The sequence below is a fragment of the Chionomys nivalis genome, chromosome 2, assembly GCF_950005125.1.
Source record: "Chionomys nivalis chromosome 2, mChiNiv1.1, whole genome shotgun sequence".
NCBI classification, from domain to species: domain Eukaryota; kingdom Metazoa; phylum Chordata; class Mammalia; order Rodentia; family Cricetidae; genus Chionomys; species Chionomys nivalis.
The window spans coordinates 5,642,953-5,658,469 of NC_080087.1; positions in this window are offsets into that span (position 1 = coordinate 5,642,953).

A 15,517-nucleotide genomic window follows, 5' to 3' on the forward strand; every position below is an offset into this window, starting at 1 on the left:
CCAACATAGGTGCCACAGACAGATCCTGAGCTTCAGACTCTGAAGGAAATGAGCTCACTTTTTATTCCTTTCATTCTGATTTTGAAGCTTGAACTCTGTTTTTGCAGGCAGAAACTCCGCAGAAGCTTGGATAGATCAGATGCAGCGAGAGCTACAGAGAAGTGTTCTTTGCATAGCTCAGTCTTAGGGCTGTGTATGTCGGCTGTTTTGGGAAGCCCCAACTACTGTGTATATTATTTATTGATCAAAGCTGCTCTCCTTTCTTCTGCCCCCAGTGGGATCACAAAGACTCCATTATGTAGGCGCTTGCAGTGGCTTGCGTGCTGACATTTGATTTTATGCTGGTGGAAACAAGATCAAGAAAGCCCAGGGTTTGCCAATTTACAGCAGAGGTTATCCCAGGAGCCGGTTTCACCTTTCACGGAGTGTGTGGGATAAGTAAGCTGGAAGATGAGATGTGTCTGGTTATAATTCTCCTAATCAGTGCACCCAAGGTCTTATGTCATTCCGGTCCAGGTGACTTGTCATAGAAAGCCCAATTGCTTTTCTTCTGTCAATCAAGTTTATGCTCCAGAGTCTTCTCCAGGACTCAGGCAAAGTTTGGGGAAAGGGTGACTCAGAGGTGAGAGGCTGTCTCAGGAAGTGCCAGGGAAGCACGAAATGTGGAGAAAGGAGACAAGGCAAGTGTCGGGATGAGGCCAGAAAAGCAGCAGCAGAGAAGGCAGCAGCGGAACCATCTAGGGGTCTTTTGTGCTATAGAAGGCCTGGCCATTCTTAGTCAGCTGGTCCACCATTCTCAGTCAGCTGGTCCCTGGTTTCTCTGCACACCTGGTCTAATCTGCATGGCAGCGTAGCCAGTAAGGTGTGTCTCCATCTCGTCCTTCCCTTTGCTAGGGCCTTCTTTGGACTGTTGCCCAGCCAGTAGCAACACATGAGATTCATTAGTGTCAGATCAACATAGATGGTGGGTGGGTTGGTGGGCATATGGAGGGAGGGAAAGGAGAGAGAGAGAAAGAGAGAGGGAGAGAGGGAGGGAGGGAGGAAGGGAGGGAGGGAGGAAGGGAGGGAGGGAGGAAGGGAGGGAGGGAGGGAGGGAGGAGGAGGAGGAGGAGCATATACAGTGAATGACTCTAAGGTACTGTGCTGGACCAACGGAGGAAGAACAGCGGGTGAATGGCCACCAGCTCTATGATGCTTGCTACTCAGATGTTTTAAGTCCCAGTGCCTAGCACACTCACTATGTGGCCTTAGGGAGCCTGGGCCTTCCTTGGTGTTCTGAACTGCACGGTGTAAAGAGAGGCCATGGGAAGGATCCAGTGCATTAACACCAGAAGCGTGCTTAGAAAAGTTGTCCAACGTCTGTGGTCTTTGCTACTCTCACTAAGTGGCAAAACCTCCCAGTTGCTTGGCTTCTTGGACAGGAGGAAACTCCTTTGTGCTGCACTGGACATGGATCGCGGAGCCTCTGAACCGAGCTGGGAAGTCCGGGACGAAGCCAACATTTTTCATAGTTTCAAAATGCTTCCTCACCTTTGACCCTGGCATGTCAAGGATGACAGGAAGCTTTGTGCAGCACTGTAGTCTTGGCCGAGGGTGAATGAAGTCTTTAAGAAACCATCCAGCTGGTTTTCCTAGGGTGACTTTGGCTCGGGGCAGTGTGTCCAAAGTCCTCAGGCTGTGTGGCCAGCATTGTCCCACAGTTTCCTCTGTGCCCACACATTTATCCACTTAGGAAACAGTTGCCGGGCACCTGCGTTTTGCAAAGGTGCAGTTCTGGGCTCACCGCCTCGTTTTCCTCTCCTGAGAAGGCCTTTCCTAAAATGTTTGGCTTTCTGTTCTGCAGTCAGATTTGGGTTTGGCAAGCATGACCTAAGAAGCTTCCAGAACAGTACTGGAGGCAGCAATGGGTGGTTTTACCACAGCTCTTCCCCCCCCCCCCTTTTTCTCAGATCTAACTGTGCTGTGTTTCCTTAATTCTAGACCTGGTGAACTTTCCTGTGGAAGGCTTATCTGCCAGGCATCTCCGAGGATGGTGATGCTCCAGTTGGGTTTCAGACGAGTTGATCTGAAGCAGGGGGATAAGTAAACCTCACTATGGGAGCTCTCTCTCTCTCTCTCTCTCTCTCTCTCTCTCTCTCTCTGTGTCTCTCTCTGTCTGTCTCTCTGTCTCTCTCTCTGTCTCTGTCTGTCTCTGTCTCTCTCTCTGGTTTTTATTTCTTGGAAATTTCCCTGATGTGTTTTTCCAACTCCAGAGCAGAATCATAGGGTCCTGAACCCGATGAAGAGCTCATGTATACATGGAACAGGGACGGGGTTAGCCCAGAAACAGCTCCTCGGGCCCGGAAATGCGGAGGTATGACTGTGTGTGGAATTGAGAAGAAACCCTGAAATTGCCCCAAGCCATCAGTTCTGTACCGGGAAGCCACAGTAAGTGACGGCCAAGTCCCCTCTGCCAGCCCACGGTCAGCTGTCCTTGTCCTCCTCTTTAACACCTGCATGTGTTTGTACCTTGTCACCTCATGTCCTAGAAAACATGGCCTCCTGGGAGCCAGGACACACCTGCAGATCACTGGGCTGTGGCCAGGCAGGTTATACATGCCCACCTGCACTGTGGATGTCCCTATATTAAACTTTGTTTTTGGTTTTTTTACTCTTTTACCCAGGTCCCAAATAAACACACAGACACTCATTCTTCCTTATGAATGGTCAGCCTTAGCTTGGCTTGTTTCCAGCCAGCTCTTCTTAAATTATCCCATCTACCTTTTACCTTTGGGCCTTTCCCTTTCTCTATTCCATGTCCCTTTCTTTTCTTTTTACTCTGCAGCTGGTTGGGTGGCTGGCTCCTGGTGTCCGCCTTTCACCCTTCTCTCACTCCTCCCTCTTCTTCTGTTTATCCTCCCAGCCTGGAAGTCCCGCCCATTTCTCTCTCTCCTACTCTGCTATTGGCCGATCAGCTCTTTATTAGGCCGATCAGGCGTTTAGACTGGCAGAGTAACACAGCTTCACGGGGTTAAACAAATGCAACATAAAAAACTGCAGGACATCTGTGCATCATTAAACAAATAATCCACAGAATAGACCAATGTAACACATCTTAGACAAATATTCCACAACAGAACCTGTCATTGGACTGGCCCTACCAGGTTTTTGCTCTACTTTCTCTTGGGCCCTTCATCCGTGTGCTCATTCCCTGTCTCAGACAAAGGGCAGAGCTCTGCCTTCTCCGTCCCTTCCCCTGGGTCCTGTCCCTCTCTCCTCTCTAGCTCTCTCTAATTCATATGTAGAAGTGCTGTGATTTCTCACTCCCCCCAAACAGATCATGAACTCATTTCAGCCTCATTTCATTTCCCATCAACATCTGCAGGGCACTGGTGGAGATGCGTGGTAACCTTTCCAAACCAGGACCTAGGTCCCTGTGATGGACGAACAAATCCCTCCCCACTCTTGCTTTTTCAGACAAAGCCTATGCTATGTCCCGATTGCGCCAGCCAATACCTCCCTCTGTCCTGAAATTCATGTCTGTCACCTCCATGGCCAGTTCAGTGTTGACTCTGACTTCAGAAAATGCCTATAGCAGAATCACGATCAGGCTGTCTGTGTTAATGGAGTTTTAACAGCCACAAATCCCAATCTTATAGATACAGAAGAGACTCACAGGCCCCCAGGGATGGCTAGAGTCTGTGGTTACTGTGGGACAATGCCACATGAATGGGCCAAGCCCAAGACTTCACTGGCCCTGGGGTCTTTACTGCCTGGGACAGACAGTGAGACGAACGGAAGGGCTATGGCCATACACAGTCTCAAGATGCTGTGTGAGCAGGAAGAGGAGGGGAGAGACCATGGCCTTGTACTGCCTGGTCCTCTTCTCCCACGCCCCTTCCCAGGCTATGAGACCGCATTTTCAAGAGAGTTCTGTGCTATGTTCCAGGATGGGCAGCTCTAGAGAAGCACCCAGAAAAGATATCGGCAGGCCATGGAGATGGCAGGCCATGGAGATGGCAGGCCATGGAGATGGCAGGCCATGGAGATGGCAGGCCATGGAGATGGCAGGCCATGGAGATGGCAGGCCATGGAGATGGCAGGCCATGGAGATGGCAGGCCATGGAGATGGCAGGCCATGGAGATGGCAGGTGTTGTTCTGCGTCCTACTCTGGGACTCATGGCTAGGTCTATAATTAAGATAAAATCTCTGAAGGCCTTGCTTTCGCTTTCCCTTCATCGAGCTGCACAAACAGGGCCTCACTCGGTAAGAGCAGGTTGTATTGTAGCTGTGAGACACAAGGAAGCCAGGGCTCACCAAGGGCTGTACTTCTCTGCATGGTCACCTCAGGATGGTCTAGATTTCCAGGGCAAAGCTGGGTGAAGTCCATGTCTAACTTGCCACAGAGGTATCCCCTGGGCCCTCTAAACGGAGGTCCTGTTTTCTATGGAGGCCCCACTTACCTTTGCTGGATTCTGTCATAAGGATCTATTTATTTCCAAGCCTGGGCACCTGGGGTCTAGTCTTAGGCACCTGGGGTCTAGCCTTAGGCCTCTTCTGAGCTCTCTGAAGTTAGCGAGCAGAGGACAAGACTTCAGACTCCACAATGGGGAGGAAAGGAGTCTTCTGGAACAATTCACTCAGAGCCTTGCCTGGGGGCTTCAACAGCGAAGCCCCCAGCCCCATCTAGAAAGCATTGAGGTCCCACGGTCCAGGTTGTGTTCCGGACCCCGATTATGCATCACCATTGTCACCCTTAGGACCAGGCCTGCTGCTTTTGAAAGACTCCAACCCCTTTCTTGTGTCACTGTTCTACCTATCAACTGTGCTGCCGATACCATGTGGATCATAGTGGGGCCACTCCAACCAAAGTCCAGCTGTCCCCAGCTAGAGAGCCACGTCTCATGGTTGGTGTCACCCATGCTTTCTATAATTGATGTTGGCTGCTTCTGTGGACATAGGATGGATGACCTGACGGCCACCCCTCTCAGGGCTGTGTTTACGTGGCTTTTCTTCACTCCAGTAAGAAATACGCGGTTGACCCTCTCTCCTTGTAGACAGGCTCACAGTGGGGAGGTGGAAGGCTGTGCTGAGATGCTCCGGAGGCTGCTGGCAGATGTGCGAGGTGGTACAACATCCAGGAGAAAAGCCGTATGGTGCACTACAATCACTGATACACTTCAGCCCAGCATCCCCCATCCTTTAATGTGAAAAACATGTACAGGTACGCCTGCAGAATGGCATGTGCACATGTGCATCGTACACCTGCAGAACGGCATGTACATGTGTGCATTGGTCCGCCTGCAGAAAGCCATGTACACATGTGCAACCGTATGCCTGCAGAATGGCATGTGCACGTGTGCATCGGTATGCCTGCAGAACGGCATGTACATATGTGCATTGGTCCGCCTGCAGAAAGCCATGTACACATGTGCATCCGTATGCCTGCAGAATGGCATGTACACATGTGCATCAGTACGCCTGCAGCATGGATCTACATGTGTGCATCAGTACGCCTGCAGCATGGATGTACACGTGTGCATCGGTACGCCTGCAGAACGGCATGTGCACGTGTGCATTGGTCCGCCTGCAGAAAGCCATGTATACGTGTGCACCAGTACACCTGCAGCATGGATGTACATGTGTGCATCGGTACGCCTGTAGAATGGCATGTTCACAGGGCCACTCGTGGTAGCATAGCTCATAAGCACAAAAGATTGAGGATGACTCAGATGCAACCTCCCTGAAGAATACGAAGCTGTTGGAGACTAAAGAAAGATGTCTACCAACTGCCAGGAGAAGAGCTCCGGAACTCAGTGGGAAGAAGTAAACACAGAGCTACATAGAAAGCAAGGGATTGTAACATACATTATACCACCTGCTTGAATGTATGCAAAGAAATAGAAAGACAAGTAGACCGAAGACTGAGAGTTAGGGATGAAGGATGTGCTGGAGCTGCACAGACGGGGGAGGGGCTCCTTGGGAGTGAGGCCTCCGCTGCATGCATCTTTCAGCTTCATGCTAGGATGTGAACAATGTCGTGTCATCTAGCTCAGCAGAAAGCTAGAGATGGGACAACTAGGATCATGGCCATGTGTCTCCTCTTCTCTGCTGGGGATCCTTGAGGCTTGCTCCAGGACCGGCTCCTCCAAATGCTTCCAATCTGAGGGCACTACAGCCCCCGCCTCCAACGCAGTCTGAACATTTACTACAGGGTCTGTTTCGTGCAGCTTACATAACAGTCATTAACTCACTTGTCTCCCCTCGGTGATACCGTGCTCCAGGGGAAGGCTTCCGTGTGACTCATCTCGGCAGTTGACACTCCGTGACTCAGCTGACATCTGTCGAGTGAATGATTTAGGGGATCCCGAGAAGACCATGCCTACATTAGGAGGCCTGGCAGCCAGGTTTGTGAAAGAGATTCTCCAGGAGGAACTGGGGTGCTCAAGACCTATGGGAACAAATGCCATGTCTGCACTGACTATAAAGTGCCATGTCTATCCAGGCATCCTTCACTACGACATCTGTCCCAGGGAACAACAATCTTGGTGTCCTGACCTGAGGCCAGTGATCTCCTGCATTGTGCCTTCCCAGCACAGCCTTCTTGTCCACAGAAGGCCATGGAAGATTTCATCGACGTACGCAGAATTAGTAATGGGGACAATAATTGCGGGGTTTTAATTAATGCCTTTTCTTTCTCATTCTCAGAGCTACTCACTGAAATGGCTGTGTGAGCAGAGAGGAGCCACAGGCCAGGATCTTCACCCCAGGCAGATGAGGCTGCACGGATGGGGACTGGGAGATGATGAGGCTAACTGGTGCTGAGATTCGTGATCTTCAGTAACATCACTCAGCATTCCAACAGTGTGGCTCTCAAAGCAGGAGGCAGACAGCTGGCGGGCATCGAGGCCCATCTCAGCTTCCACCAACTGGAACCCTTGAAGAATTGGGTATACAGCCCTATAAAACCAGGGTGCCGTCTACATAAAGCTGAAGGAAGCAGGGAGGTGTTCTCTTTACTCTTGGTGACTCATGAGACACCGCTGGGCATTTGAGATTCAGGGGGATTTCAGGTGACAGCAGGGACCTTCTGCCCCGTGCCTGTTTTTAAACTTGCTGCCATTACCAAGATATAAACCAGTTCCTGTTTACATGAGTCTCTGACTGGCCCATGTTGGTGGAGCCCAGTGTGTTAGGCATGTCTCCTCTCCCCACAGGGAAGGAAGGAGGAGAAAACTGACCGTGTGATGTTTGCTGAGGGCTTCTACAGTGTGTGCTTACTGTGGTATTGAGGATTGTTGTGTGTACTAGTGAATATGACTTCCCCACAACCCTCCAGGCAGACTCCACTCCACTCCACTTTTTAGTAGGATCATTAAAGAAGCACAGAAAGATTAAATCACATGGCTCAGAACCACACAGCCAGAGAGTGGAAAGTACCACACACCTCATCTGCTAACCCCCAAACAAAACAAACAAACAAAGCACTTTTCTGTAGTATCCTGACCTTTTTGAAAGAGAAAATGCCTTCTGAACATACACCTAAGTTCTGCTTTAAAGTTGAAAACCAACAACAACAAAAACCCACTAAAGCTATTAAAAGATTTAACAGAAGTTTGAGGAGCTGGCACTCTGGAACTGTGGTGACCAGAGGGTTGTGGTACCTGGCACGGCTCTAGAGGTGCTTTATTTCCTCCCCCCACTCCCCCCCACCCCCATGGAAAGCATGAGCCAGGTCCCTGAGGCCTCCTGCTGTGGCAGCTTCTGGGTGTCGGAAGGAATGCAGACCCCAGGCCCATCCTGCTAAGCTGGCGTAGGCCCTGCCCTTAGCCACATGCCCACGTCAGGATCCTGCCTCTGAGCTGCCCTAACCCCCAGTTCCGTGATTCACAGTCTTTGAGATTGTGGCTATGATGTAACAGGTGGTGCGGTTAGCTGAGTGCAGTCATGGCAGGATGACTTCCCTGGCACTGGGTACCAGTGCCCAGCCCAGCGCCAGCCACAGCCAATGGCCTTCTCCTTTGTTGAGATGGGTTTGGATCAAGCTTGTTTTTCTTAATCGCCGCTTAGAGGAAAGGCCTGATTGTTTACTCACGGGGCAGGAAAACCGAAACTAGGTGTTAGCCCCCATGTGCCAGGTCCAGGCAGTGGCAGAGCCATGATGAAGGCTTGCTAGAGCATCCAGCACACTTGCTGGGTTCTGGGGTCACTGCGCCACTGAGTGTAAGCTGAACCTGGGTGCCTGCATTTTACAAAGCTACTGGGGTTGAAGGCATGATCTACTTGGGGCCCTCTGGGTCAACATAAAGGGAAGCTAGCCAGCAATATGGCGGACAGTGGCTGCTCCAGAAAAGAGGAAGGTCAAGTGGTCACTGCAGCAGGTGGAACCCCAAGCAAGGCTACCTCTGCTCACAGATGAGCAAAGGGAGCCCCATGACTCAGATGCCTTTCAGTCTCCAGGCATGCACCCCACTGAGTCGCCCTGTGACCCCTGATTCTGAAGAAATGGGTTCACAAATTTTTCTTGAAGCCATACTATCAGGGCTAAGATCTCTGCATGAACCCAGGTGGCTACATCTGACAGGCTGAACAGCCAGCCCAGCTCTATTATGTAACTTACTATTGAAATCACAAACAAGCCTGCTTCCCAGGGCCAGGTGGTAAGCAGACCAACAGGTTCCGCCAGGGGCTGGCCCTGGAACCTAGTGTGGTTGACCAGAGCTTGAGGTGACTGTGACTGCATTTGCAGAGAGGTGAGTCAGGAAGCCCTGGGCTGGATCCTCCCATGCAGACAGGCCTCCCTGGGGTGGGGGATGCCTCTGGGCCATTGTCAATGAGAAGCCCAGAGCAGGGTTTGAGCACCAGGCTAGGTGGATATATACTCTACAGTATATACTATGAGGAGCCTGGAATTTGAATCAATCTCTCTCTCTCTCCCTCCCTCCCTCCCTCCCTTCCTCCTTCCCTCCCTTTTCTTTGTGCAGGTTTTCTCTGTGTAACTCTGACTGTCCTGGAACTCACTCTGTAGACCAGGCTGGCCTCAAACTCACAGAGATCAGCCTGTCTCTACCTCCCTGAGTGCTAGGATTAAAGGCAAATGCCATCAATGCCCAGTCTAGAATTTGAATCTTACAATAGACAGAAGGATTAGCTGCATATATATACCTAAGAATGCATGACCACCAAAAAGCGACTGTCTCAGGACCTCCAGGCTGTCTGTTGGTGGAACATTGTGCATTCCAAACACCAGAGAGCTCAAGACTAACTCCATGGGTCACCAACAGGGGACTCTGCATCAAAAGCGGTGGCACAGTTTTTACAGGGATGCGTGGGCGTCTGGAAGCCGGGTGAGGAGGGAATGAAGATTCTCAATAGGAGAGGAACAGAATGTTCCTGGAACTTGGAATGCTCCGTGAGGACAAGCTTAAAAGCTAAGTATTTCTGTTTAAGATACATTAGATTGTGAGCTTTTCCTCTTAAAAGTTGGCTATAACATGAAGCAGATTTTAAAAGAAGCACGACTCACATCTCCTCTAGGGAAGAGGGATGGGGCCCCTCTCCTACAGCAAGCTTTCTCCGTTTTCAGAACGTGCATCTCCTTTGTCTTTGGAATGTTCTCTGCTGTATTAAATGTAAGGTCTTCCTTCACTGTGGCCCTAAACTTTCCAGGATTAAGAACTCTACAAACCAGAAAAGCTTCATACCTCTTCCCCAGAAACGCATGCCCACAGACAGAACCCTACAGCAGCACTGAGAAATTTGGCATTTTAATTTTCACTATTTACTTATTTATTTGGAGACAAGGTCTCATTTAGTCCAGGCTGGCCTTAAACTTAGTATGTAACTGGATCCCCCTGCCTCCACCTGCTGAGTGCTGAGATTACAGGCAAAGCCCCACTCTACCCCATTCATTGTGGTGAGCACTGAGCCCAGGGTTTCATGCTTGTTAGGAAAGCAAGCCTTCTACCAACTGAGCCACAGCCCAGGCCACAGGAATTTCAGGCTCACTGGTGACTTGACCTTAAACCCTACGCAGGATCCCCTGACAGACCTCCTTCGGTAGCCTAGGTGATGTCCCTTTGCCTTCTGCTCAGGCACGCCTTGCCGCCTTGCCGAGGGCAGTGACTTGCAACCATTAACCAAGTGGCCAGCATTTGTAATCAGTCACGCCTCACCGCCAATGTTTTCAAGCAGTCAAATCAAACTAAGGTGTGTCCTTTCCACCACACCAAAGGTGACTTGATTCTCCACGGGGCCAGTCCTCTCCTAGGTGACCAAGAGCTTTGGGAATAGGAGACTACCCGTGACCGTGGTGGGGCGTGGCAGGAGGGGCGGTGCTGTTAGTGCTAAGGCTGTAGGTTCATCTAGGCCACTGACAAGGATGTGGGTTCCAGATTGATGCCCTCTCCTCGGCTGGAGGGGTTGGGTAGCAAAGGGACAGACACGTGACCTGCGGCACCCCAAACCATAGCTGGAGCTTGAGTGCATTCTTGCTACAGAGGGCTCCTCCATGCCTAGGTGACAGGGCCGTTCATTAGGGTACTGTGTACAGGGAAGTTCCTGGGGCAGCCCATCTGCACGGGGACCTCAGCTTCAGAGGTAGATGGGAACCAGTGCCCCCCCCCCCACTGCCCGTTCAGTGTAGGAGAACATTGAGGTCACCCCAGGTCAGGCATTGGCGGCTCCTACAGCCAAGAGCACAAGATCTCCCCTGGCTCCCTTGCTTCCGAGTAACAGAGCCTATTAGGACACAGGTATGGGCTGTTTTCCACCGGATGAGACAGGAAACTCAGTAAGGACATGCAGCTCTGTGGTCGTTCCTTCATGGCTGCCCCTTCTCTCCCAGTATGCACGTGCACAGACGCGACTTCCTACTGCACCCCCAACAAGGACACGAATCCACACGTTAACAATGCAAGACGAAATGTTTGAAACTGAGAATTCGCTCTCTGTACCTAGACCCAGCATTCGTCTAAAACAAGCGTTTTTCACATTTCTATCACTCAAACTGGTAAATAGGCGCACGCCAGCGCTGCTCTAAATACATTATTTATTTTCTTAAAAAATTTATAGAGTGCTCATCAATAATGCAACTCAGAGAAGAATAAAAACTCACTTCAGGGCATACCTCACCTGTGGGTTCTTCCTTCATTACCTTCTGTAAGCACTCCTGGCCAGGCTGGCCAGTGAGAGAGACGGGCAGCCAGGTGGCCAGAGGAGGCGGGCTATTGAACACGCATCCACCCACTGCGATGTCGTGGCAGCCCAAGGCCTCATCCACGTCACTGCTGTTGGCTTGTGGTAAACCCCAAACCTAAAGACTTTGCTATTCTGTTGAAGTCTGAAGTTTGCAAAAACAGTCCTGGGGGATTAGAGTCTGAGGCAGTGATGCAGGCTCACCTGTTCTCTGGAATGCACCGTCACCGTGGAGGGTGGAGCTTCCATCAAGAAGCTCCCCAAATTTGGTTTGAATTTGCTCTTTGCAAAACTCCCCAGATCACAGCTCTTGTAATTCTAATCATCAACACGTCCTGCATGACCTGACCGGGCACCGATAAGTTTCTGTGGGGTCTAAAGGGCTCTGAACCAGTGCTTAGGAAACCAATGGAGTCAGTTTTTGTTCACACAGAGTTGAGGCCTGGCCAGAGGTGCCTTCTGTAAACCCAACACCCAAGAGACACAGGCCTCGCTCCACAGACTACCCCTGCCTGTGCCTCGGCAAATCCAAGGAGGGGATGAGTGGAGGAGGAGACTCTTCAGTGCTGGTGCTCTTGGCTTGTGTGGGTCCATAACCTCCCCACTCCTTCCCAGGACACCCTGAACAGCAGGTGGTTGTCAGAACACCCAGCATATACAGACTGAGGTCTTTGTGCAGGAGGCACAGGCTTTCCCCAGCTGCTCCTCCACCTCCCGTGACAGCCAGCCCAGCACTGCAAGGGCCAGCACCAGGCCAGTCAGAGCCAGGGCACGAAAGTCAGAAATATCTCCAGGCCTGGGCTAAAATGTAAACCCAGGAGGAGCTAACAGGGCCAGCAACTCAGGTGGTCACAGTAGGAAGCGGGGCCTAGGCTGCTTTTTGAAAAAAAAATTAAGATGGAAATCTGAATTTTTGCAATTTTATTATTTTGCTAATTGTATATGTATACCATGCGTATTGACCACTCTCAGGTCCCTCCTTGCCAACCCCTGTCAGCACTCCTTACCACAAATCTCTCTTTTACGTTTACTAGTTTTGTTTTGTGAGCCATGTAGATTAGCCAATGACCATGGGTTTGGAGCTCTGATGGGCTCAGCAATGGGGACAACTAAGGCCAGTTGTAATCTGGATCCTTCCTTCCTTCCTTTCTTCCTTCCTTCCTTCCTTCCTTCCTTCCTTCCTTCCTTCCTTCCTTCCTTTCTTCCTTCCTTCCTTCCCTCCCTCCCTTCTTCCCTCCCTCCCTTCTTCCCCTTCTTCCTTTCTTTTTGAGATAGGATTTCTCTGTGTAGCCCTGGCTGTTCTGGAACTAGCTCTGTAGACAAGGCTGGCCTTGTATTCAGAGATCCTCCTGCCTCTGCTTTTTTAGTGCTGGGATTAAAGGCACATGCTACCACAACTGGCTGAGTAAGGATTCGCCAGCAGCCCCTTATATTATTGTACATTATATTATATCATTTCTAGCTTCTGTCATGAACACAGCTCCCTATGTGAGGAGCCCATGTCCCGAACAGTCCCTGTAACACTTAGAGAGACGCGGAGTCTACAATTGAAACCTGTAGTGCTCTGTGACTGACCTGGTGCTAAGCTCGGGAATCTACTGCCCTGTGGTGTGAGGACAGTGTGTAAAGTGCTATCGCAGTTCTCGTGACTCAAGCTGCGTGACGATGGTGCTCAGAATCCATTGCTCCCTGGAAGGGGAGGGTGCTGTGCCCAGAACACCGCCACAGACCATGTCTGCACCAGAACCAGCCACGCTCACCAGGGAAAGGAAGCCTCACGAATTCTGAAGTCCTCCAATCTCCACCCAGACCCAGGCCTCTCTTATCTGGGATGGGAACTGTCATGGATCCCCCAGGCAAGGTACAGAAAGAAGACTTTCACCACTGGACAAAGGCAAGGTAACCCAGCTGTCCTTCAAGAATAGGGTGAGTAAAACCTCACAAAATGCTTAGCATTTAGCAAGAACTTCCTGTCCCAAAGCCAGAGGCAAGGGCACTGGAGCTTCTCAGGGTGTGTGTGTGTGTGTGTGTGTGTGTATGTGTGTGTACCAGATGAAGTGATGAGGCATACCTCCCCTCTTCTTTCTTGACTTGAATTTGTACAACGAGAAGTTTATCCTTTTATCTCCTGGGTCCAAAGCCTGTAATCTCTGGAATCCAAAAGCTGGACTCAGATCTCAAGTCCAGGACCTGCCCTCTGCCCTGTCCACAGCTGGTTGTTTAATTCTTCAGGGTTTTTGGCTTTCTTATCTTGGAGGCGAGCCTGTTAAGAGATAAGCCAGCATTCCTAAGACAGGCACCTCCCCCAGCCAAAGGTGTCTCCATTAGCGTAGTGAGGCCTCAAACAAAAATGGATCACCAAAAAAACGTTACCTATGATGTAACCTGGTAAAGAATTTGAAATCTCTCAATGACTGTAAGTCGTAAACCACCTGGAAACGTTGGCATTCCATAGTGGAAGCTATGGGCTAGGCTGGAGGGTGCAGAGTTTGTGGGTAGGAGCTGAGTGACTCAGGCTTCTTTAAATAAGCAAAGAAGCTTCCTATCCCTCCAGCCCTGGAGGGTGGAGGCAGTGGAGGAACTTCAGAGTTGATGACTACAGTTGACAGGTGAGCGTGGTGCAGGCGTCCAGTTGGGAGGTAGAGAGGCAGGTGGATCTCCGCGAGTCTGAGGCCAGCCTGGTTTACATAGTTTGTTCCAGTACAGCCAGAGCCTATGTATAGAGATCCTGTTACCCTGTTTCAAGAAGGATGGAAGGGAGGGAGGGAGGGAGGGAGGGAGGGAGGGAGGGAGGGAGGGAGGGAGGGAGGAAGGAAGGAAGGAAGGAAAGAAGGCAGGCCAACCAACTGAAAGACAAACAAACAAGAACCCTACAACTAGTCCCCAGAAAGAGGCCTGTCTGATCCATGCCATTTTCTACATTCAAACCCAGAACTTCACGCCTGGATACTCTGTGGACATCTCTTTCTGGATGCAGCTTCAGGGTGGCTCATAGCTTAGAGGCTGTGGGGATTAAAGTCACGCAGGCGCCGATTTCCCTTCTGAACACGAAGCTCTAATGGTGGTGACAGACAGACCTAAATTGGGGGGTCTTCTGCTACTTCTCATGGGCCTTTGGAATTCAGAGATCGCAATCTGAGTAGTTCTTGCTCCCCGAGACAATTAGGACCATAGTTCTGGGATAGTCACAGTAATAGTCCCGCCCAGGAATGCTTCCATTTTCAGTCCCGGGAGCTGAAGTTCAAGTTCAGGTCCATGTGGCTCCATGTTGTTGACCCCACCCTCAAGAACAGGTTGGCTGAGCCATGGCTGACCCCCTCTATTGTCAGTTGCGCCGCTGTGAGTCCTTTCTGCTCACAGATGACCTTGCAGCTGTGATATGGGGTCAGGTGACCTCTCTTCTCCTTCGTGCTCAGCTTTTGCTCATTCTGGTTTCTCTATGTTTCTGGACACAAACTCATATCGGTCAACATTCAACCAGGGAAAGGGAGCCAGTAGATGTAGATGCGATATGATTCGGTGCAAAGAATTAGCTTAGGTGACTTCTGGGGTGAGCAATTCTACATGGCAGGCCACCATAAAGGACAGGGTGGACCACTGCCACAAGCTGAACTGCCTGTTGATGGAGGATGTTCTTGCTTGGGAACACTCCAATCACCCATGGATACCTTCAACTGATGAACTGCCTCACTGAAGCTCAATGATAATGGACTTTATTTGAAGCTGTCACCTTCACAATGTTGGCTGAATCCATTAGAGTGTCTAACCAATGGCAGGAGTTGGACCCAACCTAGACTATGACAGATAAGTGAACTCTTGCGGTCTGCCCTTGAGTAGTCAACACCAACTCCATTCTTCTGCCTGCAATGGTGCTAGCGTTTACAACCAAACACACAGTTAGCCATTCTTTCTGACTTGACTGAAAGTCACTTTTCCCCTTGACAGCCTGAGCTTCACAAACTGTCAGCATAGCTAGTTGCTTGCTATGGCTTCATCTCAGGTTAGACAATGAAGAAAGAGGAATGTGGATACAGACACTCAGAACCAAACCAGGAAGAAGTCTCCAACAGTACAGTCCTCTCACCTGCAACTGGTCTTGGGGTTCAAACCAGTATTCATAGTTGCAGATGACACCCAATTTAAGATGGCACACCAACTTTCAACTGGTGTGGCAGTGATAGTTTTTAGGTCCCAAAGAAACCCAAGACAAATGGCTGAGTGCCTACTAGCATGTCAAAGTGGAAGCTGGCCACCAGGCTCTCTCAGCGTGTACTTGTTACAGCAAGTACCTGTTACAGAGTCCTGACTGCCCGCTGCCCCTCCCCCCCACCCTAAACCTCT